At 35.3% G+C, this 27,152-nt stretch overlaps 1 protein-coding gene across 1 annotated transcript in view; it reads right to left on the minus strand.

The window, feature by feature from the left end:
- Positions 1-21,547, minus strand: part of LOC145292193 (cilia- and flagella-associated protein 65-like) — a 2,765,874-nt gene extending 2,744,327 nt beyond the window's left edge. The window contains exon 1 of the mRNA XM_080138498.1: positions 21,506-21,547. The gene's annotated coding sequence lies outside the window, so the exon portion shown is untranslated. The remainder of the gene's footprint in view (positions 1-21,505) is intronic.
- Between the last annotated feature and the right edge of the window lie 5,605 nt (positions 21,548-27,152).

The following is a 27,152-nucleotide window of genomic DNA, read 5'->3' on the forward strand; positions in this document are numbered from 1 at the left end:
ATAACAAATAATTTTTGTACTTTTCTTAGGGAAAAACCTGCTTTTGGCAAAGTTGCGTTTTTTATTCCTGGCATGGGTATAATTCGATTTTGGTGTTTTTATGTGTGTATTTTTAAATTTCATGATATTTGTGAATTCGTTTTTTTCTGTGATCATTTTTTCAGTTTCTTCGTAACTTTTGAGTGCTACCTTGAATTGGCTAAAAGTCATGGGTTTTTCTTTCTGGGTTATCACGGTGGTAAATGGCTTGAAATCACTCGGTAATCCTTTAAGGACCATGGAAAGTAACAGGCTGTCACTTATAACTTCACCAGACATTTTTAAAGAATTTGCAGTTGTCTCGGCTCTTATAATATAATCAGTAATAGTTTCAGCTTCCATTCGTTTTAGAGAGGTCAGTTTAGTGTATAAAGAAATAATTTTGGGTTTTCCTTTCAATTAATAATGCTCTCATTATGTTTAATGCTTTGCAGCCGTCGTCCAGGGCTTCTCTCATTACCAGTGATAGACTTCGGTCATCTAAACACTGTATTAACTCCGCAAAGACAGTTGCGTTCTTTTCAATGAAGTCGGGGTCGTTTCTGTTTTCAGGTTGTGTTTGTAGTACTTTGTGTAGCTTTAGGATTCGTAGATATCCTAGAAATTTAACTTGCCACAATTCGAATTTTGATTTGGATCCATCGAAATAAAGACGCACGCTGGGTGCATAACCTGTAGAAGTGTAAGCCATTTTGACTTTTAGAACAGTTTCAGATGGTTCGCTGTTACACACAAGTCCTGGGAGGTAACTTGTTTGTAGTAGACAGTTCCATAGAACAAAATATTCTTACCGTGTCGAAACCCGGGAAAAGAACATGTGAAATTGCTCCAGAAATTTATGAAGCAATTCTGGTTTCTGATTGGTTGGTAGCAGAACGTGAATTTATTTGATTCGTCAGTTCTTAGCAGCATCGTTTATAAATAGAATCGTCCGACTGTGTGGGATCATACCCCATTATCGAACCAAAATATTGCAACAGGAAGGTTTGAGAAAAAGGAAAGGTTTAGCAGAAGGGTAGAAGATGGGGTTAATGGAAAGAGATAGGGTGGTCAATTAGAGAGGTAGAGAGTTAAATATTACACTTTTCTAACTCTTCTATTGTGATCTAGGTCATCTGGCAATGCCGGGTATTCTTGCTAGTGTCTAATACTATAAACCCAAACAACATTGCAAAATTGGCTTGCTTGAAGAAAATTGATTTTTCTAAAATGAATGTTCGCAATTGCACTCTCTGATCTGTATTTAGTTTGCTGTTTTTGTGTGTGTTCTGATTAATTATTTGTTCCATTCTGTCAGAGTAGAATCAAGAATGCAGCTGGTTTGACAGCACAAAATGTGTAGGTCAAAACACCAAATCCTTAGCGACATAGACACAACAAATTAGAGTTTCTTGAGTTAGCAATGGTGATACTTTCGTTACCGTTACTCACGATAACACAAATTTTTAATAGATGTTATCAAGATTTATTTCTAAGTAAAAAAAATAAAAAACATGAGTAGTGGTTGATAGGCAGAAATCAACTCATAGTATCAATGCTGGCGTCCCTCAGGGTTCCATTCTAAGCCCAACTCTCTTCCTGATCTTCATCAATGATCTCCCAAATCACCTTCTTAGATCATTCGTAGATATCTATGCAGACAAAACTACCATCTACAGCAACACTTCAAAAACCGGTAATGATTAAGGTATCTGATTCTCTCTCTTCTGATCTTGAACACTTGAGAAAGAAAGTGGTGGCTGGTTAATTTTAATGAATCTTAAACCAAGCTCTTCTCTTTACATCATCAACACTGACCCCAACCTGATGTAGAGAAAATTGTAGTGCACATGATTAGCGCGGGTGTCATTCACTTAAGAAAAAAAAAAGAGAAAGTCTTAAACTCGAAACCTGACCGACATGACAAAAATGTGTCTTATGAAAATTGAGACGTGGTTGGGTTTCACAATATAAGAAGCCATCATTTCTTCAGTTTGGGACAATTCTTTTTTGTCAGATCGATATGGTGTACTTTACAATTTGGTGTCAAAGAAAGCTTGTTTGCGATAATGTCAAAAAGGGAACAGGACAGATTTTTGTTATGTGTGCTTCAACGCGGTTAACTTGGTGATCTGAAAATCATTATTTTGCTTTAACTCAAACATGCAACGATAAGACCCAGCCACAATTGAAATAAATGGCTCTAGTCTTGAGGAAGCACCATGCTTTGACAAGCTTTTGGGTTTGACTTTTACTCCGGATCTTAAATGGAGCAAATCCAATGCCAAGGTCACCAGAAAAATAGTTGGCTCATTGAACCGCTCAAGTAGATATCTCACTTCTAATGCAATCCGCTAGGGTACTGTCACCACATCTGGGCAGGAGCTGTTCAGAGCTCCCTATCCTGCCTTGACAGAGTTTAAAAATTGGCTTTGAAATCTAGTGGGTGATGCCCTTTTCTCTTCCCTGTAACCTCTTTCCCACAGAAAAGAGGTTACTAATCTATCGATATTTTCATAGCGAATGCTCATCCGAGCTCCAATTTATGGTCCCCTCATGCTAAACTTTTGCAAAAACACTAACTACAACCAGTATCAAGAATTCTATCTGTGACTAAATCTAAACGTGGATTGCATGAACTAAGCTTCTTTCCTAGAACTGCCTGCCTGTGGAACTCTGTTTTACAGACCTGCTTTCCAGCTGATTACAATATAGTTGTCATCAAGTCAAATGTGAACAATTTTTTGCTCAGCCGTCTTAAATCAAATTATACCAAATTCTCACTACCAACGATTACTACACTGTTATCCTGATGACTACCGTACACCCATTAACCCTTATCCTCGAATGGCATTCAGGCATTGATGTGCTGACCCCTTGTAAAAAAAAATTAAATTAAAAAAGAAATATAATTAAGAACATTCTCCCTTTAGCTTATCTATCATGATAAAGGGTGTTTTTTAGAGAGAGCGAACTTTAAATTAAAATAAATCACATAAAATATCTTTATTATACAAATATGTGGTTTATTCCAAATATAAATAGGTGGCATTTATAATTTAATGGCAATTTCGAATATCTGGCATAATGTAGAGATCCAATTTTCACACATATATATATTAATTGGATTTTGTAAATTCTGGCATTATTCCGTTGCTTTTGGGTGTTTATAGTCATCGCATTTCCCATCATTCATACACCAGTACATTTTTTTCTTGATTCATTAAATTTTCTAAGTACTTTAGCCTATAACACAAATGCTAACTTATGGTGAAAGTGTCTTGTTTTAAAGATTATAGACCACTATTCTGTTCATCCTGGTTATGGCTTTAAAATACATCCACTGGTGAGGCCTCATTTGGGGGCTGTGAGGAATGTGAAGTAAGTTACCATTGTTCCCTGGTCCACTGTTAGGGCATGTGGTGCTACCAAATCAGGCTGTGGGAAGATACTGGTTTCCCAACCCAAAATACACCAAACATTACAGGCGACCGGGGTCCACCTGTGAATTTATATTCCCTTGACATTTCCTCCTTCGGAAGAAAGTGGTTGAACCCACCTAGAGGGAATGCTGCACAACAACAGCCACTACCCCGCACTACTTCCAGAAATTTGTTGGGCTTGTGTTTAATTTATGACGATGCATTATGTAAGTTTGTGAATTTTTAGATGAGGATTGAAACCTTGGATTATTCCTTTATATTTCTTATTAAAATTATTATATTTTCACCTTGAGTGTACTTTTCATAACGTTTCAGTCAATGTAACTTCCAACCTTCATCAAGTGTATCTTGTCTAAGTCACCTTCTGTTGAACTTGAGAATCTGCATGGAATTTTAAATGGAATTCTTCATTTAATCCATAGAGGTATCATGTTCTAGTTCCATCAGTCATCACGGGGTAGAAGTCCTAAGTAATTTATAATTGTATTTTGAGTGTCGCTCGTACTGGAGATTGAAGGTTAAATCTCCAGTACGAGCACCTTGTGACTGATTTTACCAAGTACTTTATTCACTACACCATGAGTCCTTTGTTATGCAAGTCATATAATGAAAAATAATTCTACTTCGGACAATAAGAAAAGATAGGATTTATCAAAAACTGTCATTTGAAAGATTCTTGAAAAAGAAATCGGTCTTTTCGTTGAGCATATCTTTTCGTATGCATATGATTTATGGATGCTTGATCAATTATACATTAAAATGATGGCAAGAATTCTTTTAAAATGTCTCATTCAATCTTTTCATTTAAAAATAATGTCTGACATGTTCAGACGAGAAACAAGAAAAAAAGAAAACGAAATAGAACAAACGTTCAAAAGAACAATTGCAATCACAGATTTTTACGTGATGGAATTAGGCCATATGAAAAATCAATTTTCGTCAAACAAACCAATTTTGCAGAATTGCTTAGGTTCTGTTTATTTGGCATGAACTTCAAAAGAGTCATTCCAAATAAAAAAAAAAAGTTCAGAAAAATATCCATCATTAGTTGATATATTAAGCAAACGAATCTATGCAAAAAGCACACATATTTCAAGTACGTTTTTGCTCAATGAAAATGGAGTCAGAACCTTTGAAATAAAACATTTTTTTTTAGAGAAAAAAGCACACGTCTTTCAGTATATATTATTCAAGCCGATTCTGTAGGCTCATTATATCAGCAGGGTCTAAAGAAGAATCAATTTTCAAACTATTTAATATCGACAGCCAAGATCAGTGAACACTTTTCAATGCTAGTAGAAATCAACCAGATTTCTTTCCATAAAAATGCTAGCAATCTTCCGCTTCACACAGAAAAGATGGAAACTTGGAGAAAAAAGAAAATCATGAACGTTAACATGTGTAATAAATAAAATAAAAATTAAATTACAAAATAAAAACTTGTTTCAAAAGATTCTTGCAAAAACAATCCTTACAGGCAGACATCATGGCGATATCCAGCAATGAATAAAGACCCTGAACTTCTGTCTCTAAACTCCATACTACCATTTTATTTTTGTTTTAAATTATTTCTCATATTCAAATTACAGATGAACTAAAACATCGTCTTTTCTCTTTGTTAAAAACCATTATACAAAATCACAACATTGGGTTCCTCAAGAAAAGTTGTTAATGCTTCTGAACTTTTGAGATGAAGATTGATAATTGATTTTATTTCGATTAGGCAAACTATTGTTCTCATCTTTAGTGTTATTTTCACATTTTAGTCGATGTACATTCTTCAGGTGTATCTTGTCGACAGAAAGATTCCCCATTCTGACAAGATAACCTCCAACTTTCTTCAGGTGTATGTCGACCGAAACAATGTGAAAAATAACTCAAAATGAGAACAGTAGTCTGAATAATCGAAATAATACAAAAAGTTGTTATATCTTTACATAGAGTTTGTTTTCAATTGCATCCGTGAACAGCGACCACAAATACAGTATAAGTTGATCATTTCTCACTGAAACCCAAAATCTTATCACGTGTGATTATCAAGACTTACAAATAACTCTGAATACTTACTTCATAGAAATAGTTTCTAAAATATATTCATTTGAAGAAACTACTTCTCCATTTAACTTCCATACTTAAGAGCATCACAAAAAGCCATATTCATTTTTTTTCATTCACAATTTACCTAATGAGAATGTCTAGATATCATATTATAATGAAAAATATTAAAAACTAACTGTACCTACACATTGTTACCTACTTTCATTTTCTTTATTTTGCAAGTTGTATTGTTTCTCACACTGCCTCTTTTGCTTTTAAGAGAATATTTGCAGTTTTGGAAAGATACCTAAATGTTATTAAAAAGAATGTGTTTTGTAATAAAATTAATAGGTCTTACTAAATGAAATTGCATAAATAATTTAGAATTTTTTTTTTATTATAAATAAGTATTATATTTATATTATCTATACTCCTATAATTTTTTTTTTTTTGTGTGTATCCATATTGATGTTAAACACCCTTTTTCCTATTTATTTAAAAAAAAAAATACAACTGTTATATATGGGTCGTGGAATTGCATTTATCTGCAAAATATATAGCTAATTTGCATATTCTTTTAAACATTCATTTTAATTAATTCCCTAATTAGTCTTTTCGGTTTTCTTATGGGATGATCATCTTTAGTTAACTGTTAGTGTAATTATATTCATGTAGATATTCTGCATGATTTACACTTGCGTAATATTTGCATAAAAAGGTAAACACAAGCGTCATTCTTTATGGATTTATGTATGCGTATATATTTTTTTTAAAACTTTTGCCTACCAAACTCTTGCCAAGTTTTTGGTCTACAAACATGAAACTTATTACATAGAATATCCAAACCTATGCAAAACTTTATATTTGGGTTTTAGCCAGGGAAAATTGGTACAAAAGTGTGAAAATTAGAAAAATAGAATCGGCCAGGTAAAGATCGAACGATAGCATTACAAATATGCATGTGTAACGTAATAGCTATTGGTTCAGGTTTTAATTTTTAGCCATGCAGCAAACATGTCTTCATAGCTCAGGCATTAACATCAAAGGAAAAAGTAAATTGTAAGCTAAACATTTTCATTTCAATTCTCGGTGGTAGCACACGTTTTTGTTTACTTTTAAAATCATTACTATATATTGGGTCCAATATAATCTATGTATATAAAAGCGAAAATGTGTGTGTTTGTATTTCTCACAAAAAACTTTCGACAGCGGCAACGGATTTTCATGAGATTGGTAGCATTTTGAAGCTCGACATCTTGGACGATAAATATCGAAAAATTTGCCAAAAACATTAATTCTTTCACCCTAAAATGACCAGTTTTGTACAGAGAAGGGGTAACAAAAAAATCGTTCCTTCATTTTCCCTTTCTACGACAACTGCGACGATGACGTCATGTTTGACCTAGAAAACGTTGATGTTAGTTTAACTTGCTGGTTTTTTAAACGTTTCATTTTGTCAGTTCTTAGTTGTTTGTCTCTTTTGCGTTGGTGTAATGTGCCAAACTTTTTTTCCCGCCTTAGCCTCGAGGCTTTGGGTTCAAGCCTACCTCCCTTTTCTTTTACACCTCTAAAACCCCGGGGAACGTTTTTTTTTTTTCTTCTTTTAATTTAAACAGGGTTATTACTTCGCTTATTCTTTAGTTTACCCCCCCCTCACACACACAGCGTTATCTTAAGATTGCAGGTTCAATCCGACGGGGTTATTCATGCCATTTTTTTCTGCTTTCCGCTGTTTTTTTTTTTTGCTTTTTCCGATTTTTTTTAACATCGTTTCTTTTATATTAACAGTAAAACTCCTTTAATTTGAACTTCCTCTAAAGTTGGACTTCCTCTCATTTGGACTTCTTCTAAACCTGGACCTTTCTCTAAACTTGAGGTGCCTCGTCATTGAAATTGTATTAGCATATTTGATGCGGAGTTGCAGTAAAACTGTTTACATGGTTTAGTCAGATATTGTGCAGAAATGTTAATATTGGTACTATGTAATTAATGTAGATTAGCTATTGATAATTAATCTACATTAACTGTAATTTTTTTTTCAGATTGCTATATTTAAAATAGTGTAAAATAACCCATCACAATGGCTTGCAACCTGTCAAGAAAAAATTCTTGAAACCAAACGGTTACCGACCAACCACGCTGTTCTTAAATCACTTAATGCAAATGATGTTGAAATGTGGGTGCAACAAGATGAGGAAACTACTGATCAATATCCTGAAGGCAGTAATAGTGATGAAAATAGCGACAGCTTCCATTCTCTTGACCCTAATGTAAATAACCAAGAACACTCTGATGAAGCAATATCATGGGATAATGCAGAAAAGTCTATGGAGACGGTTATAAGATTTCTAGAAAAAAGTCCTTACTTTAATGACAATGATGTTTTGCAAGCAATGTCACTCCGAAGAGATATAATCATAAAGAAGCTACAGAACCAAGAAATTGTAGATTTTCATGATCGCTTACGGAATACAATGGCAGCTCTCGAGAGCTCAATCGATAAAAATAGAAACTGCAATGAGACTCATTCAATGAATAAATAAAAAAACTGTATTTTACATAAAGGTATGATTTCTGTAGATGATAACTTAGGTAATAAATACCTAAAAAGTAAGAGTAGATTTGATTTATTTTCAATGTTTTTGTTCCTGGTAATATTTAACAATTCTTACTTGCAATATATCGTAAACTCAACTTAATATATACTTGAAATATCATATAGCAATGAATTTCATTTACTATTTCTTAATTCTTAAAAAATTAAAGTTAACTGCAGCACATTTTTTTATTACGAAACTTGAACAGCATCCTTTAATTTGAATGAAGCGGATGTTCAAATTATAGGAGTTATACTGTATTTAAACAGGGTTATTACTTACCCCCTCCCCCATACACACACCTACAAAACACCCGGGCAACGCAGGGTAACATACTAGTCTATCTATATATATAAAAGGCAAAATGTGTGTGTGTGTGCATTTTCTGTACGTCCGCAAAAGGCTTTTTTGCCGGCCTTCTCCGTCGGCTCATTACTTAAAACTTTTTATATCATGTCTAAATCATATCTACGACTTAAGAATGGGGGTCGCGGCTACCTTTAATTTACCCGACTTTTACAAGCTATTTTCGAGAGATTTTTCGATCGCCGCGTCTTCAAAAAGCGAATGACGGGGTGGGGGAAACAGCGTAAAACTAGGTCAAACATCACGCGACTTAACTTTCTCGCACCTGTTAATTTTGCTTTATAAACGTCAACTTAAGATACTTAACACTTCCTCTCCCCTTGTGGCCGAGATGGTTAGGTCACAGGGTTTTTTTCCATTTCCTTTCCACCTTCGCATTAAGACTTCGGGGTTCAAGCCTACCTTCCTACTAAAACTATTTTTTTTCTTTTACGTCTTCAAACACCCGGCCAACGTTTTTTTAAAACAGGGTTGTTTTGATCAACCCCCAACACACACCCAGGCAACGCCGGGTACCCCCCGCTAGTCTATATATATAAAAGGAAAAATTGTGCGTATATGTATGTTTCGCAAAAACTTTCAACACACGCGACAGATCCTGACCAGATTGGTATTGTTTTAAAGCTTGACCCTTCGGACGACAAATATTGAAAAATTGGTCAAAAACATTCATTCTTCACCCTCAACTCGACAGTTTTCTTTTTGCGTCATCATTTTTGCAAGTCTCCGTATCGGTTGGATTAACTTTGCTTAATTTCAACGTTCCAAACTTCCGGTCGAACTGTGGATACATCAGCGAAGACGTCACATTCTTTTCTTTCCTCCTTCGTCTTACAGGTTTGAGTCTGCCTGCCTACTACCATTTTTTTTTTTATCTCTCCACCCAAACTGGCTACTACCCGCCTCCCGCTACTACGAATTTATTTTTCTTACCCCCACCCCTCCTCGGGTTCCTTAACCACCCCAAGCAACGCTGGGGAACCCCACTACTATACGACGTTTTTTAAGCCCCCCCCCCGCCCCCGGGGATCCTTACTACACATCCACACACCCAGACAACGCCTGGTATCCGCGCTAGTATAATAATAAATACAAAGTCTGCATTAATAAAAATATCATATTTAAGTGTATTTTACAACCGGGCAATGCCGGGCAGCCTGTTAATAATATAAATTTATAAACAAGTTGGTAGTCAGAAGAGCATGCTGGATGAATTGACAAATTATTTGTATTTTTTGAACTACTGTTCTCATCTTGAGTATTATTCATACAGGTTTTGGCCAATGTAACCTCTGCCCTCCTTCAGGTGTATCCTGTCAAACTCTGGAATCTGCACGGAATTCCAATCAAAACCATTTATTTAATCCACGGCAATAACATGCTTTGGTTTCGTCAGCTATGAGCAGATAAAACTCTTAATTTGCAATTGTATTCTTCATATCGCTCTCACTAAGGATTGAACCTTCAACCTTCAGAATAGTGTTATGATTGAATTTTTTTTAGTATTTTATGTTACACCAGATACTTATGAACAATTCAAATAATGAAAATTATCAATAGTCATCTACAAAAAAAATTCAGAAACAATTTGTAAATTATGTATTTTTAATAGGATTTTTTAAACTAAAATTTACTCATTACATTTTTTTATGCAACTACACTGTGATAGTGAAATTCGAAATTTTTAATATTGAATTTAAAGCAAACCAATGGTCTCTACTTAATTGTCACGTTACACTAATGAATTCTAAGGGAAGGTAAATAGTGTGTAACTATTGCCAATTTTTTAATAAATCGTGTGTTTTGCCTTGTTTTCATCATAACTGAGTTACTTGCCTTTTTATTAATTCACGTGTTCTCAAAGAAATACGGCTATAGTTCTTTATGATAAACTCTGTTCCTTCTGCCTGCTTCCCAAGGATGGAATACTGCTGCCATATCTGGGCAGGAGGTGCTAAAAACAGCCTATCCTGCCTTGACAGAGTACAAAATAGACTTCGTGGCTTAGTGGGGGCTGCCCTTTTCTCTATTCTGCAACCTCTCTCTCACAGAAGAGATGTTGCGAGCCTATCCTTGTTTTATCGTTATTTCCATGGCAGGTGCTCGTCTGAACTCCAATCTCTGGTCCCCCCTCGCCAATCTTTCACGAAAAACACCCGTCTAGCTGAATCCACTGTGAAAAATTTCCCCCACTCTTTATCTGTGCCTAAATCAAAACGTGGATTCAATGAATAAAGCTTCTTTCTTAGAACTGCACGCCTGTGGAACTCTGTTCCATCTGCCTGCTTCCCACCTGACTACAACTTGGATGTGTTCAAGTCCAATGTTAACAAATTCCTAATGAACCGCCCCCTTAAGTAAACACTTCATCAAATCTCCACATTAACGTAATGTACTTGCAATAACCCTTATCCCTGAGTGGCTTCCGGGCCTTGATAAGTGGTGACCACTGTGTAAAAAAAAAAAAAAAAAAAAAAAAAAAAAAACATCAAAAACTTTTGTTTTTTTAAAATAAGCCGATAATATTTAAGTACTTCTGACATGCCAATTAAGTAAATATAATTGCTTTTGGTTGAAATTGACACAAAAAGGTCAGTAGATACCATTGTTTATCGATTTTTTTTTTCCGAATTTTGCTGGTTGCACTTATTTTAAAAAATTAAATTAATCATCTTTTATTTTCTAAGATTTTAGAAATTTGTTAATAGGTAAACGCATATCTGATCAGATATTTTTTAAGTTTGATATTTTATTATTTCAGAATGATCCACTATGATTCGCAAGCAAATCAGTAACAAGCCAAAAAAAAATGTTATAAATGAACTGATGTTTAATTTGAAATCACTTATTCTTTAAGAATACAAAGAATAGTTTTATTGTGCAGACAATAATCACTAATTCAGTGGTCTATATTATTTCAACTGAAGTTAATGGTCTCATTCTAAAAATCAGAAGCTTCATGAAATGTTTTGACTAAGCACTTAAGAAAACTTGTATCAGCAAAATTAGCTTGAGTGCTTTTGGAATTTATTAGAAAATAAAAACATTTCAGATGCTTTTATTTCTTGTAAGTTTAAATTTTATTCTATCATTATGTAGATAAATGGACAATAGAACTAAACTGATTTATTTTCAAGATTAATGAAATCTAGAAAACACTTAATAACGATACAAAAAATAGTTAAAAACCAAAATTCTGCTAAAGATATTTCACTTTATTTTGAGAAAAGTACACAAATGTAGCCTATTTTTTTCTTTTTACTCTTCTTCATCCCAAACAAGGTACAGTAAAACTTGGACGCAAGGGCCTACTATTAGGGGCCATATCTATATGTAAGGACTTGGGCAACAACATGTTTGTTTACATTACATTTAAATTTCTGCGTGTCAGTACAATCAGAAAACAGGGAGGAAATTCTGAAGTCTAGCAGTTCAAGGGAAGAAACTATTAGAGTAGAAAGTTTTCCGGTATCCAGGTACCTTCATGATGAGAAGGTGGGGTTTCACTATTTGTCAGGGTAATTTACACTAAAGGGACACAAGTACTACAAGTTCATGAAAGTACATTCCATTAAAGTACTTGGTTATATAACAGGAATGTGCATTGCACTACTTGAGTTATGAAGTGTCTAAAAATCGGTTTCACTTTTTTGACAAAATGAGCAAACACATTAACTTTGTTGAGTCGAATATTGATTGCAATCTTTATAAAAAGATGGTTTTGCTTTAGATTTAAAGTTTTGTGTTTGTAAAAAAAAAAGAAAAAACAAAGGAGTCATTACTTATCAAGGCCCGATGGCCACTCGAGGATAAGAGTATGGTAATCAATGGGATAACATTAATAGTGGAAATTTAGTAAATTGGATTACTTAAGGGGATGGCTCATCAAGAACTTGTTTGCATTAGACTTGAAGACGACCATATTGTAGTCAGCTGGAAAGCAGGCAAACGCCACAGGCATGCAGTTCTAAGAAAGAAGCTTTGTTCATGGAATCCACGTTTAGGTTTAGGTACAGATAAAGAGTAGGAGAAAATGATAGTGTTTTCAGTTAAAAGTGTTTTTCATGAAAGTTTGGCAAGGGGGTGGGCAATAGATTGGAGCTCAGACGAGTATTTGCCATGAAAATGATAGAGCAGAGACAAGCTTGCAACGTCTTTTCTGTGGGAAGTCAAATTTTAATCATACGGAGAATGATTGTCAAATTTTTTTTTCAAAACAATTTTAAGTCATTTATGATGAAGTTGAAATCTGAAATGAAAACTTCCGACAAAAATAGATTAGTTTACGAAATAGTGAATGAGCACGGCAACTAGTGAAAATAGCACAAACATATCAAAACTGGACCAACATTTTCGTCGATTCGTTTGATTATACTAGTAGCAGAACTCAATATTTTATAAGAAGAATTAAGTTCCATACTTCACTATATATATCTGCTGAGTTCTGCTCAATAAAGCTTATTTTTATCAAATGAATATGATTGAATAAATAAACAGAAATATTTATTTGCAGACTGTTATCCTCATCTTCATAGTTACTGTTACACCACGTTTCGTCCAACTTATCCTCTGGCCTTCTTCAGGATTGAAACAGCTATCTTCAGACAATGCTCAACTGAAACCGTAGAGATTCAATACCGTTATCCACTGTGCCACAGGCCCCAAAGAAAATCGTAGTGAGGCACCAACTATTAAAGGCAGTAATTACTGGAGCCTATCCTGTCGCAGTTAATCAGCTGAAGAAGATCAGAGGATAAGTTGGCCGAAACGTAGTATAACAATAACTATGAAGATGAGGATAACAGTTTGCAAATGAATATACAAATTACTCATCTTAAAGGATTCCAATAAAAATAAACCAAAATATTTTGGTTCAATTTTAATGTGTTTGTGTCCCTATTTTTACTAGTCTCTTTCCATGCTTATCTACTATTCCACTGACTAATATTCACAATCATTTATGAGAAAAAAGTTCTGGAGTATTCCTAACTTTAAACTTTTTAATAGATTAAATATGATTGTTCTGAGTGTGTGGCGATTATATCACATAATCCCATGCCTAAACGTTTCCATTCAAATACTATATATTCAGATGAGAGGGAGCAAAGTTTGATAGAATTATGTATTGTTATGATGTCACGTGCAAAAACTGAAACAATCTCTTATTTTCGGGTGTTTAATTTAACCAGAGAAGACTTAAGTGATCACTATCGACAAATTATGATCTTCCCCCCTACTTGGCTAAAATAAGATTACAGAATATAAATGGACAATAAATACCATGGTCCATGTGAAATGTCTCTCCGAGCTCAGAAGTGTCTAAATATCCTGGAGCTGTAAGAAGATTACAATGATTGGCTAAATTTTGGGAGGAACTCATGCTTATATTGTAACAACACTGACAAAATTACAAAAAACATCATCTCAGTTGCTTAAATCGGTTGGTGTCTATGCAGGCCAATTAATTCCAACTACAAAAACCTACAATTCTCAGGATGATTTTTTTTCTTCCTCTACCAAACGGCTGACCAATAGGGAAAACATTTAACACACTTTGAAGTCGGTAAGTTTTTCATCTTGGAAAAAAAAAAATCAGAACCATAGATTTTGCCTTGCGGGAGACAAAAGTAAGATGGCCGATGAGCAAATCCAAAATTATAATACAAACAAATTCTCACATCTCTTGTGGGATCAAAACAAAAACAATATGTTTTTCTAATTTTTGTTTTGTAAAGTCAATAATTATATGCTAATTTAGGCCACTCGATGGGAAGTTTATGGAAATTCATTGTCTTAGATGCAATAAAGCATCTCTATAAGAGGCTCTATCCGTTGATTTGTCACACTTTGAAATATCTGTATACGAAATCATTTCTGTTCGTCAGTCTGTCGTACTTATCTCGGAAATAACATTTTTAGATGCAATCAAGAATTCCCATAAGAGATAAAGAAGTTAATCTCTACGTGGCTTTTTCTGGCTCATCGCATATCCGTTCTTTGCATGTACACAGCATCATACACGTCTTTGTTGAGATGAGGGATGATCCAGCTTGATCTGAAGAGGTTTACCCTTCCAAGCATTACCTCCTCACTTTGAGGAAGGATTGGTTGATTGCCAATAACCTGAGACACCTTTAATGGGGAATATTGGTTGGTTCATTCTTGGCTATTTTTATATCCATTCACTATACCTTAAAAAAAAAAAAAAAAAAAAAAAAAAAAAAAATGCCCCCTAACTCTCGTACTATATATTGCTTTGGCAGGAAGTTGTTATACTTGCCAAGAATCTGTTTCTGACACTCATCTGGCAAACTACAATCAGCCATGCTAATTCAAAACTCTTGTCAGAATAAGTTATGGTGCGACTTATCGTTATTTTCATGGCAAGTGCTCAACTGAAACTCCAATCTATAGTCCCCCTCTTGCCAAACTTTCACAAAACACTCAAACTACAACCACTATATACGATTTCCCCCACTATATTCCATGTACAAAGCTGCTTTCCTAGAACACTGTTCCGCTGGCCTGCTTCACGGTTGAATACAGCATAGTAGCCTTCAATTTCGATATAAACAAGTTCTTGTTGAGCCGTCTCCATAAATAATCAAATTCTACTCAATTTACACCACTAACGAGTATTATACTACGACCTTACATTCATTAACTTCTATCCTCGAGTGGCCTTAAGGCCTTGATAAATTATGACTCCCAAGTAAAAAAAAAAAAAAAAAGTTGTAGGAAGTACACTTTACAGGCCTAATCTTTCTGAGGATGATTGCTTTATTGCCAATAAGTTCAATAAAATAAAGTGCCACAAAAACATTAAATAATTATACATTTATTTAATTTAAATTGTTAAAACTTCACAAATATTATTAAAATTATATTTAAATTTTACAAAAATGTAACGTTTTATATTTCGAAATAATTATTTTCAAAATAAATATTTTTTTATAATGCACACAAAATATAACATTCAGTTTAGAATATGGAATGGATGAAATGCATTTTTATATAACTTTTTCATTTTTCTTTTCTTTAATTAAATAAGTCTAAAGAACCAAGTCATTTTAGAATATTTTAATATGCATGAATTTTTGGTAAATTTTTACATTAGGTCAACCTCCACAATTTTCTTTAAAATGATGACTTTTAAAGATTTTCGACTACGCTGAATACGAAAATCTCAGTTAAATTTTGCAGAGACAAGTAATTTTCGAGATATAAAGACTTGTATTATGCACTGTAATTCACTGGCTGCCATGTTTGTACGCGTGAGCCAACTCACCGTTCACATTGGAAATATCAACTTTTATAGGTTTTCGGATATGCGAACAATGAATATCACAGTTAAATTTGGGGCAAATATCCCCATCCTCCCATGGGGTATTTATTCCGAAAGTTGTTCTTAACATGGCGAGGTTGGGGCTGTTTATTCCAAAAGCCGTTCTTAACATGAAGTTACTCAAGAAAGTGAAAAAGGTCGTAATTGTTTTGTTTTACACGCATGAACATTAATAATATTTCAGTTGTGAAAAAAAAAGTGGATTTGTTTCCACTAGGTGGCAGTGTTGGTCACAGAAAAGTAGATTTGTTTATCACACACGCGTACAAACATGGCAGCCAGTGAATTACAGTGCATAATACAAGTTTTTATATCTCAAAAAACTACTTGTCTCTGCAAAATTTAAATGAGATTTTCTTATTACTATTTCTTTTTAAAGAAAATTATGGAGGTGGGTGGACCCAATGCAAAAAAATACCGATTTTTTTTTTTTTTTAACAAACATCAATTTTCGATTGATTTCCCTTTCCGTTAGTATAACTTTTCCAAAAATGCAAACAAAAATATACTTCCAACGAATTTGTTCCAAATTAATTTGAAAACTATTGGGAATATTTAAATAAATTAGTTCACAGAGTAAATGTGGTATTGTGGTGATTGTTGAAGTGAAAACAATTAACAAATCGGGTGACTGGGAAGCCATCAGGGATCTCATCAGAGATGCCCCATGGAGAAATATCTTTTCTTCCACCTGAACAGTACGCAAATGAGACCACTTAATGATTCAAAACTGCAATTGAAGCACATGTTCTCACATAAACCCCACTCTCCCCAATGGTTTACTTCTACGTGTGCAGCTGCCATTGCTCAAAGGTAGCATGCGTACCACAGATTCAATCGACATAAGTCCAGTTCAAACAGACAGAAGTATATAGAAGCTAGAAGTAATTGTAAGAGAGAAATAGCGATAGCTACAACAGAATACACAGAAACCACCAGAAAACGCATCGAAGAAGCACAGAAATTAGGAACCCGTAATTTTTGGAAAGTCTACAACAGTGTAGTAAACAATGGGTAGTCAACGATTTCCCCACTATCAAACAATTATGAGGTTGTTTGCACGGCAACTGACAAACAGCTAAATTCCACCCCTTCACTGTAGAGATCCCTAGGCGTAAGAAAGCCTTCTATTCCAATAGTTTCTTCCCCAGAACTGCTAAAACGTTTGAACTCCCTTCCGGGATTCTGCTTTCCCAACTGTAACTGTACTGACATGCAGAAGTTCAAATGTAATGTGAACGGACATTTTGCAACTCCTCTCCCTTCATAATACCCCTGCAACTTATGTCCTCGATAGTAGCTCCCTACTTCAAAGTGGCACTGTGCCTTGTTTGGGGTGAAAATTGAATAAAAAAAAAAAATAAATAAAAATAGAGAAAGAAAACAACGAATCGGTCAGAATGCGTCTAGTTAATAGTAAGATAGACGGAGGGGGGCTATGTCCAAAAATTCAGTACGCAAAGTTAAGAGTGGACTCGGTTTATCTAAATATGGAATGAAAGTCAGTAAACATGAAACGAAAAACGAAACCATGTGGAACCACTTGTTTTATCATGAAGCAATAAAAAATAAAACTTATTTTTTTTTACATTTCTATAAATATTTTAAACATTTAAAATCTATTCATATGGAAATGTTTTATTCTTTAAAAAAAAGTCGTTTAAACTTTGATAGTTTACATTTCTATAAATAATTTTCTAAATATATCTGCATAGTGCATATCGCTTCCATTAATTTTAAGAAACTATTTGTTATACAAATGTTTTGTTTTTTTGATAACACATTATTTATGACAAAATTCTGTGATAATACTAAGACATAAGCATATTTCAAAACGACACCATTTATAGAAATGTAAATAAAAAAATTCTAATTGGTTTTTTAGTGATAACACAAGTGTAAAGCTATTTTATAGAAATGTAAAAAAAAAAAAAAAAAAAAAAAATGAAAGTTTATATTTTATTTTTTCATTGGTCAATGTTAAGTTTCTTTCCAACTCCTAAAAAAAACTTTTAAATGATTTTTGAAGGTTTTCGGTGGTGCTGAAAACGAATATCACATTTAAATTTGGAGTAGATAAGTAGTTTTTATGATATGAAGAATTTACTTTTTCAAAACGCGTTCCTATATAAATTTAACGTAAAACGGGCACCCACTTTCTGGCCACGTAGTAATTTCTTCATATCATAAAACAAATTTAACTGTGATATTCGTTTTCAGCACCCCCGAAAACCGGCGCGTTTTTTATTTATTTATTTATTTTTTTTTTTTTTTACTAAGAGTCGTTCATTTTTTTCATTTCATAATTTAGGGCGCTAATTATGCTGTCAGTAAGTTTACAAAAACATACTTTTGTTTATCGTTCTTTTTTCATTATACAACTTGTATAGTTGTTAACAGGTGCTTCTGCAATTAAATATTTCACAAATTCTATTTACATAAAGGGGCGGTGGCGGGCGGGTGGTGTTGTTACACCCGCCACAACAGCACCAGCACCCGCCCCTCCACCGCCCCCTAATGTAAACAGAATTTTTGTGAAATATTTAACGATTTTTCTATAATGGTTAATGTCGGCGCGTTACTTGCGGAAAAACGGTTAATTAAACTGTTAAAAACTATACAAGTTCTATAATTGAATACCCACCTAAAAAATAAACGAAAAACAAAAGTATATTTTTGTAAACCGCTCGTGTAAGCTTACTGACGGCATTATTAGCGTCCTAACTTATGAAAAAATGAACGAATCTCTTAGTAAAAAAAATAAAACGCGCCGGTTTTCGGGAGTGCTAAAAACGAATATCACAGTTAAATTTGTTTTATGATATGAATAAATTATTAGGAGGCCAGAAAGTGGGTGCTCATTTTACGTTAAATTTATATGGGCAAGTGATCTCCCATTTTTTTGAAAAAGTAATTTCTTCATATAATGAAAACTACTTATCTGCCCCCCCCCCTAATTTAAATGTGATATTCGTTTTCAGCACCACCGAAAACCGTCAAACGTCATTTTAATTTTTATTGAGGAGTTGGAAAGAAACTTGACATTGACCTTTTCATGATAGCACAAAAAGTATTGAAACTAAAATTTCTTCCAATTTATGAAAAAGTTGCCAACTTAGATTTGTATTAGCAAAAAAAAAAAAAAAAAAAAAAAACTGACAGTGCGTTCCTCCGTACCCCAACATTGAAATCGGCCTTTCCCGGTTACTGACGTCAGCTACTAGGCGAACCTGAGTAACTTCATGGGTCGTACAATGCATAAGGACCTAAACATAAATTTGAAAATTTTAGAAGACCGAGCGAAGCTATATATTTTTTGTTCTTGTGCATCTATGTTACCGTGGAAAATTATAACGTTATTATTTAGAAAGCCATTCTTAACATAGTGAGGGTGTTTTTGTAACTATTCTGTACTTTCACTTAACAATTTAATAAACAAAAATATCGTAAAAACTGAATTTAACTTGTAAATACTAATTTTTTTTTTAAAATAGCGCGGTAACAGATGCATGAACACCATTTTTTAAATTTTTATTATTACATGAATAATCATTTTTTTTTTTTTTTCTGGAATGTTTGGTGCAATGGTGCACCTTAGGAAGGTCGGAATACACTTTTTGTCTTTTAGGGGCCGCCACCACCAGCCTCTTGACTTAACAACACCAACAAAATGAGGGGGGAAAAAAGGGGGTGAATTTTTTTTTTTTTTTTTGCAATGATTAGAGTGGATATCATTGATAGTCTCAGAAAAAAAAAATTATTTCATTTGGTGCTAGTGCACTTACTGATCCGCGCTATTTTTTTTAAATCGTATTTCCAAGTTTAATTAAAGTTTTGATATGTTTTTTTTATTCAATTGTAAGGTTAAAGTATAGATAAACACCCTCCCCTCCTCCGCATGTTAAGAATTGCTTATTAATAATAACGTTGTTATTTCAGCACGGATCAATGTGCACTAGTACCTTTTATTTAATAAAAAAATTGTACAGTATTATTTTGGTTTTCTAAAACTGACGAAATAAATGCTTTCAAAAGATGTGACAAATTCTTTAAAAACAAAATTAAAAATTTCCAACGTAATACAGAAAAAAAAACCATTTCTCTCAATTTAGGTGACTGAAATAGGATATAAAAAATAAAGACTTATTTCAATAAAAAATATACATTGTACATGTAAAATGTAGTCTCCGCTTTAAAATGTTATTAATTTACTTTTAAAAACTTATTTTTCAGTAAAGAATTTAAATGGGTGGTGATTTATATTGGATGTAATATTCTAGAAAATAAAATTTGATTCAAAACAATTTCCCAACTCGAACTTTTAGCGTTGCTCTTTTTTCTTTTCTTTTTAAATTAAAATTTTTATTAATTTTTTCCCTCCATAAACCTGAACACGAAAACTTCATGAAGTAATATATGTAAAAAATAAAAAAATGGAGTTGTACGAAAAACCAACCTAAAATATACTAGCTAAAGATAAATAACATAAAAGATATGTAAAAATAGCGGTCATTTTGAAAATACGGTACTTATGCAGTTTACGAACCGCACTGAAATAATATTTCGAAATTAATTTTTAATCTAAGGCGGAAAAAGGGGTGGGCTTTATTGACTATTCTTTACTTTTTTTTATGCTGGTGGGGGGGGGGGGCAACTTATCAAGGCCTGAAGGCCACTAGAGGATAAGGGTTAATGAGTGCAAGGTTAAAGGCGTAAATTCGGTAGACTTTGATTATTTATGGGGATGACTCAATAAAAACTTATTTACATTGGACTTGAAGGCTACCATGTTGTATTCAACCATAAAAAAAAATAGCACGGTCCATAAACCTCATGTTAAGAACGGCTTTCGAAATAAACACCCCCTAACCTCGAAAGCCGTTTTTAACATGGGGAGGTTGGGGATGTTTATACTACGCTGGGGGGGGGGCAGATCGTAAAAAAAGAAAAAAAAATTACCAAAAAAGTTATTTAATATCCCCCCTCAATAAAATTCAGGTATTATTATACAAACACCGTGTTAGGGTTAGGGTTAGGGTTAGGGTGTTAGGGTTAGGGTTAATTAATTCGCTGTCACGGTGTTTGTATAAATTTACCATAATTCATAACGTTTGAAATTACTGAAATCGACATCTTAATACTTAAATAAAACTAAGAACTTTTTCCGTACTTATGCACTTATGTTACCGTTATTATTTAGAAAGTCATTCTTAATAATAAAAAAAGATATCGTGAAACTTTAATTTAACTTGAAAATACTACTTAAAAAATAGCACGGTAACATAAGTGCATAAGCACCGTGTTTTTCTTTTTCATTTTCATATTTAAAAACATCCAAATTTCAGAACTTTAAAATACTTAATTTAAGACTGAAAATGAATTTATCGGCTGCAAACAGAAGGGACACAAGTTCGAACTAAAATAAACCAAAAAATATGACGTTGAAAAAAAAAATAAAATAAAAAATAGAAGTGAAAATAAATCATTATGATAAAACAAAAATATTTTGAATAAGACCATCACTCACTGGCGACGTAAATTCTTTCACCTTCTGTAAATATCAATGTTAATATTTCAAGACTCCGAACAGCGAATTGTTGCTGTAAGCAATAAGTAATGGTTTGGCTTGTTACTAAGCAACGCTTCGAAGATTAAGCTACTATTTTAGTTTCGTATAAAATAAGTATAAACAAACATACTCGCGATATGTGATGCATTATGCAACCGTGATAAATCCGAACTTTCGGGCATATAATGGAAAGAATCGGGATACGCTGAGACACTTAGCCAATCAAATTCAAGCTAGCAGACGAGAAAACAATTCAATGAATTTTTCAATTCAATAAATATTTTTGCCAAAGTTCACAGGCAATTAACAAAATGAATTTATCGCACTAAGAGAAAAACTCCAATCTGTGGAGTAACTATCCTCCTCTCTAAAAAAAATAATAATAATAATAATAATAATAATGATGATAATGATAAAAAAAAATGATAAATATGACTACCAAAAATTATTGAATCTGCAAAAAAAAGTCTCATTTTTGTTTTTCGTTTTCATTCACGTTGGAAAAAAAAAAAGAAACTCCCCTCCAGACGCACAAAAGAGCAAAAATCATAATGTCCCAAAAAATAAGAACAATGCCCCCCCCCCCAATAATAAATAAAAAAAATGTCTCATTATTGTTTGTTGTCGTTCACATAAACCACACACACATACGCACGCAATATATATATATATATATATATATATATATATATATATATATATATATATATATATATATATATATATAAAGAAATCTTTCATATTTTGTTGTTTTAATTCTTTTGTTAAAGTAAAAGTTTAACATTTCCATTAATGATTTTATCCTTAAGAGATTAGTAACTTTTTTGAGTTATATATATATATATATATATATATATATATATATATATATATATATATATATATATATATATATATATATATATATATATATATATATATATATATATATATATATTTTAATTTTCCATGAAATGTAAAAACATTGGGTTGGAGATATGTCAGTGCTCAACAATAAAAACAAAACATTAGGCACAAGGCCACTCCAAAATTGGGGAGAGTCGCCCTACTTTAGATACCCAAATCATATCGTGTGTGCATGTTTTTTTTTTGTTATATATATATATATATATATATATATATATATATATATATATATATATATATATATATATATATATATATATATATACACACACACAGAGGTAACAGACAATAACATAAATTTGTAAACACAGAACTTAAAAAGTTGTTTTGTTGTATTGCATTAGCTTGGGGTGAGGGGAAAAAGCCCAGAAAATAAATGAATAAATAAAAAGACCCTCCCAACCCTCTCTAGGTGGTAGAACGCCCACTGTTTTCCGGCTTAGTGTGGGTCAAAAAACGAGCAGGTTGGCTCTCTACATTGGCTGAATTCTAGGCAGGATCAAAATGAAAGTGGGGTTGGGGTTGTGGGGTGCATATGAAGTTGCTCCAATATCACTTATTGGTGTAGCCAATAGGGGTGGGGGCGAAAAAGAAGAAATCGGGGTGTGGGGATATTGGAGGTTTCCTCTAGGGGATGGATGGGGTTATTCACTCTGCTAAGAACCTAGTATAAGCATTTGTCTTTAGGGGTCTGGAGTTCAGCAAGATCTGGAACCGTGTGTGCCATGCTTAGGCAGGAAACACAAACTCCAACTTCGCACCTCTACGCTTGCACAGACTCACTATCTTTATCCATCTTCAGTCACAGGCATCAGAGTGTAATCTTTTCTTATCACGTCTGATATTTACCTTCAGCTGGTGCTTGAAAAAGCGGACCAAATCCTGATCAGCAAAAGATTCAACCCCTTGCTTCTCTTGTACTCTTGAACTCCATATCACCTTTCTGGCCACGGCCAGGATCGCAAGAAACACCATTCATTTTTCCCTGTCCCATGGCGGCTCTGCACTATGGATGACGTAGGACACGTCCAATGGGCGAGGCTACTTGGGATCAATATGAGCTGTCACTTCATTGACATACACCCAGTACCGTCTAAGTCCACTGTATTCGAAGAATGCATGTTCAGGCATTACCTTGGCTGGAGTCCTGCAATGGGGACATCCTGACGACTTCACTAGTTTGGCACTTTTCAGTATGACATTGAGGGGCAATCGCCAGGTATAGGAAAACTCAGAGTTAATCAGAGTTAGCAGATCTCTTCCCTTGACAACCATAGATGCTTGTCCAATTCCTTATATAGTTTCTTTCTAGTTAGCCGTGAAAGGTTGCTGGATCTTGGGAGGTTCCTTAGTATGGACCTATACTCTCTCAAGAGCTGCATGTCGCGCCATGGCTTTTAATGTGCTTCGACTTGATGTCGAGGATGAAGTTGGGAAAAACAGCCTCAACTGTGGGATTCTATGCAGACTCTTCTGTCAAGGTTCAGCTCAGGAAGGACAGTCTCTCGGGGTCTCAATGACACATCCTGCATTCCCAAACCTCCCTCACATGAACATTAAGCACAGACATATCTCCAACCCAACGTTTCCCTTTGTCCTAAAGAAGGTAGAACAACTTGTTCTGTAGGAATTTTAGGTGGTTCTCAGGCAGGGGAAGTATAGTCAGTCAGTAAAGGATGAGTGGATAAACATTGCTGGCACACACCTCTGCTCTGCCCTTCAAGGATAGTTTCCTTCAAATCCATGAGTCAACGGCAGCTTCAACCTTTGACTTTACCTCTGACCAATTCTTTTCTACCTGAAGGCCTGATTCGAATCACATGCCTAAGACCTGAACCAGGCTGTCGGTTCAGCTGTAGGAAGCGGGAAGGGAATTGGTACTCCTCCAGGCTCAGAACTGCAGACCGATAGACTTACTGCAGTTTATTTTGGCCTCCGTGGTCTATATGTACTGTGTTACCATCTCTGTAATCGCCTCAATATTTCGAAAGCTTGACACAAAGATGGTGATGTCATCAGCGAATGCGGAAACTCTGGTTCTTGATCCGTCAGGCAGAGTAATTGCATGCAGGGCTGGACTTGCCTTCTCCCATTCTCCCATTTTAGCTTGTGAAGTAGTGACTCCAATGCAAGGACAGAAAACAGAGGAGACAACGGACAGCCCTGACACATGGATAACAGTACAATACAGAGATCCATTTGCAGAAGCCCAGTTCGAATCCAGCGGCCTTCAGAACAGATGCCAGGAAGGGATGGTCAACCCTATCAAAAACTTTTGACTGATCCAAATTGATCAGTGCGGCTTCCATGTTGTTTTCTATCCCTCCCCCTAAGATTGTATGGATTAGGTGCAAGTTGTTTTAAATCGATTTCCCCTTCGCGACATAGTTCTGCTCTAGTTCAATCAATTCGCTGATAACAACCTACAGCCGATTCGATAGAACCATGGCCAAAATCTTTAGCTCTGTGTTTAGCAGAGTTATGGGCCTGTTCTCGTCTTATTCTTCCCTACCATGCCTATCCGTTTTCCTCAGCAATGTCATCACTCCCTTGGTGACTTGACCAGAAATGAAACCCTCATCAAATCAGTGGTTGAACACATCTTCAAATACAATTCATAAGGCAAACCATCGAGTCCCAGCAATGTTGCAGTCAACCTGCTTCAGTGCAGTCAGGACCTCCCACTCAGTTAACCTGCCTTTGCAACTAGCCGCCTTGAGGCGGGGAGAGTCAACCAAATAGTCGCTAAATTCGTGAACAGGGAGATCTGGTTGTGTACAATGCTTGCAATCCCTCGCAGATCTCCAAGAGTCGACCTCAGGGTACATTTGTCCAGGTGCTTGATGCTAGCTATATACTTGTCTAAACCATGCATGCAAACCTCTCAATGTATATCTGCATCAGAGTTCACAGCTTTGTTGGTTAGTTCCCTAACCCTAGCCCTAATTACCTGGCACTCGTAACACTTGCTAGCCTTGTGACAAAGGTCCTACCTAGCTAATTTATGACCTACCATATCCCTTAAACCCATGGTCCTAGCTAATTTTTCCTCTAGCTGCTTCTTCATCCTGGCCTTATCTGCTGCAGGGCGTTGAGAGTATGCGACGGAGAAGTTCTTAATCTTAGTTTTTGGGCTAACCCACAATATACTCCCTGTAACCGCGCCCACTAAAGCCTCTTAAATGAGCCTAGCTAGTTTTACCCAGACGTCTTGTATCTCTAGTAGGGAGGTATTCAACATCCAGTACCCTCCTAGTTTGAGCCTAATCCACCAGATTCAGATGGGGCATAACTAGTTTATGGTTTGACTGTCCCAGCCAATAGAACGTGAGACAATCTAGCTCTATGTCGCCTCTTTTAACTAACATCCTATCCAGATAGGTGTTTGGGTAAGAGTCTACGCTATTGGTGTACATCCACATCTCCCTCCCCGGGTGCTCAACATGGAACCTGTCGACCAGATCGCATCTAGCCAGCAGATATGCCAGGCTGGTTCCACACCTCTCCAACCCTCTAGTTTCGCCTCCTACCTTATCTATACTGGAGTCAAGGATGGCGTTCCAATCCCTCATTAAAACTACATGCTTCGAACCCACGCCAAAAGTGTCAAGAAGCAAAAGAAGGACACCCAGTCTCAAGTGGTGCTAAGTGCATGAACTGCAACAACCTGAAACACACTTTTTGACAGCAACATCGACCATGAAAAGACATCATAATCTCTCCTGAGAATCCACAGATGAAACGAAGTGCATCTCCTGTAGCGTGGCCATATTCACTCCCAGAGACAGAAGGTCTCTCCGGATACAAGCCACCCAGTTGAAGAACCTCAACATTCAAACTTGCCAAGTTAAGACCTGTGGTTGGTTACTCACCTATTCAGCATCTCCCAGGGTTCCAAAGAGTGAGAGGATGCCTATGCAGTGCACCATGCTTAGGGTTGTCAGTTCCTTGATAATTTGACCGCATCATGCAAAGCCACCAACGTCCAGGGGGTATATTAGTTTTAGGGCCCAGTACTGTGACGGTGCACCCGGATTGGGACCTTTCCCTTGCATTAGGTCGAAATTTCTTCAAAGGAAGAATCACTGTCTTTCACTAATTTAGTTCCAAGGATTGCTTCCCTGGCAGCCTCCATTTGCCAAACCGGGGTTTTGCAGCCGGCCAGCAACCTGATGAAGTCTGTTACAAAGGTAGCATCTAGGAAGTTGTTGGGGGATTCTGCATCTTTTACCACTATCTGTTGGCAGTCCAGCAATGGCTACAGATTTCTCCTCTGCTGAAGCAGGAGGTCTGTACTAACAGGGGGTCAACTTTGCATATGTCCCCCCCCCCAATTTAAAGGAAAGGGTTTGAGCTTCTTTTTCTTTAGCTGAGAGGGAGATGCAGATTGGCTTCTTTTCCTCCCTGGTTTTTCACGGACAGGGTGGAATGGTCGGTGTGTAGGTGCCAGTGTCTGATTTAAGTGCAATGTGGAGTTGGGTTTGATGACCAGTGCTGATGGTGGGACAGGGGCTTGTAGTGTGTGCACATGTGTAGTTGTTCTGGCAGTCGGCATTGGTGTTATGTGTATGTTACTGTTATTGGGCAAAATATGTATGTTCACAGGGGGTAATGACCATTTCCTCATCCCCTTGTTCTTTACTCTTTTTTGCTTTTTCACAGCACCAAGGAGGGATGAAATGACAGTGGTCTCCCTCTTGCTTTCTGCTTCCTCTCCATCAAAAGAGCTCTGTTTTTCTCTTTGTCCCCTGTTTGGTAGGAACTTGGAGGTCCTGATTGCATTTTTGCTGCTGCTGTTTCCGTTACCGTTGCTGCTGTTTCTGCCGCTGGTGATGATTTAGCTCTGCCTGCTGCTGCTGAAGTTGCTGCTA

This window comes from Euprymna scolopes, chromosome 13 (assembly GCF_053919585.1).
Source record: "Euprymna scolopes isolate OS-2025 chromosome 13, ASM5391958v1, whole genome shotgun sequence".
NCBI classification, from domain to species: Eukaryota; Metazoa; Mollusca; class Cephalopoda; order Sepiida; family Sepiolidae; genus Euprymna; species Euprymna scolopes.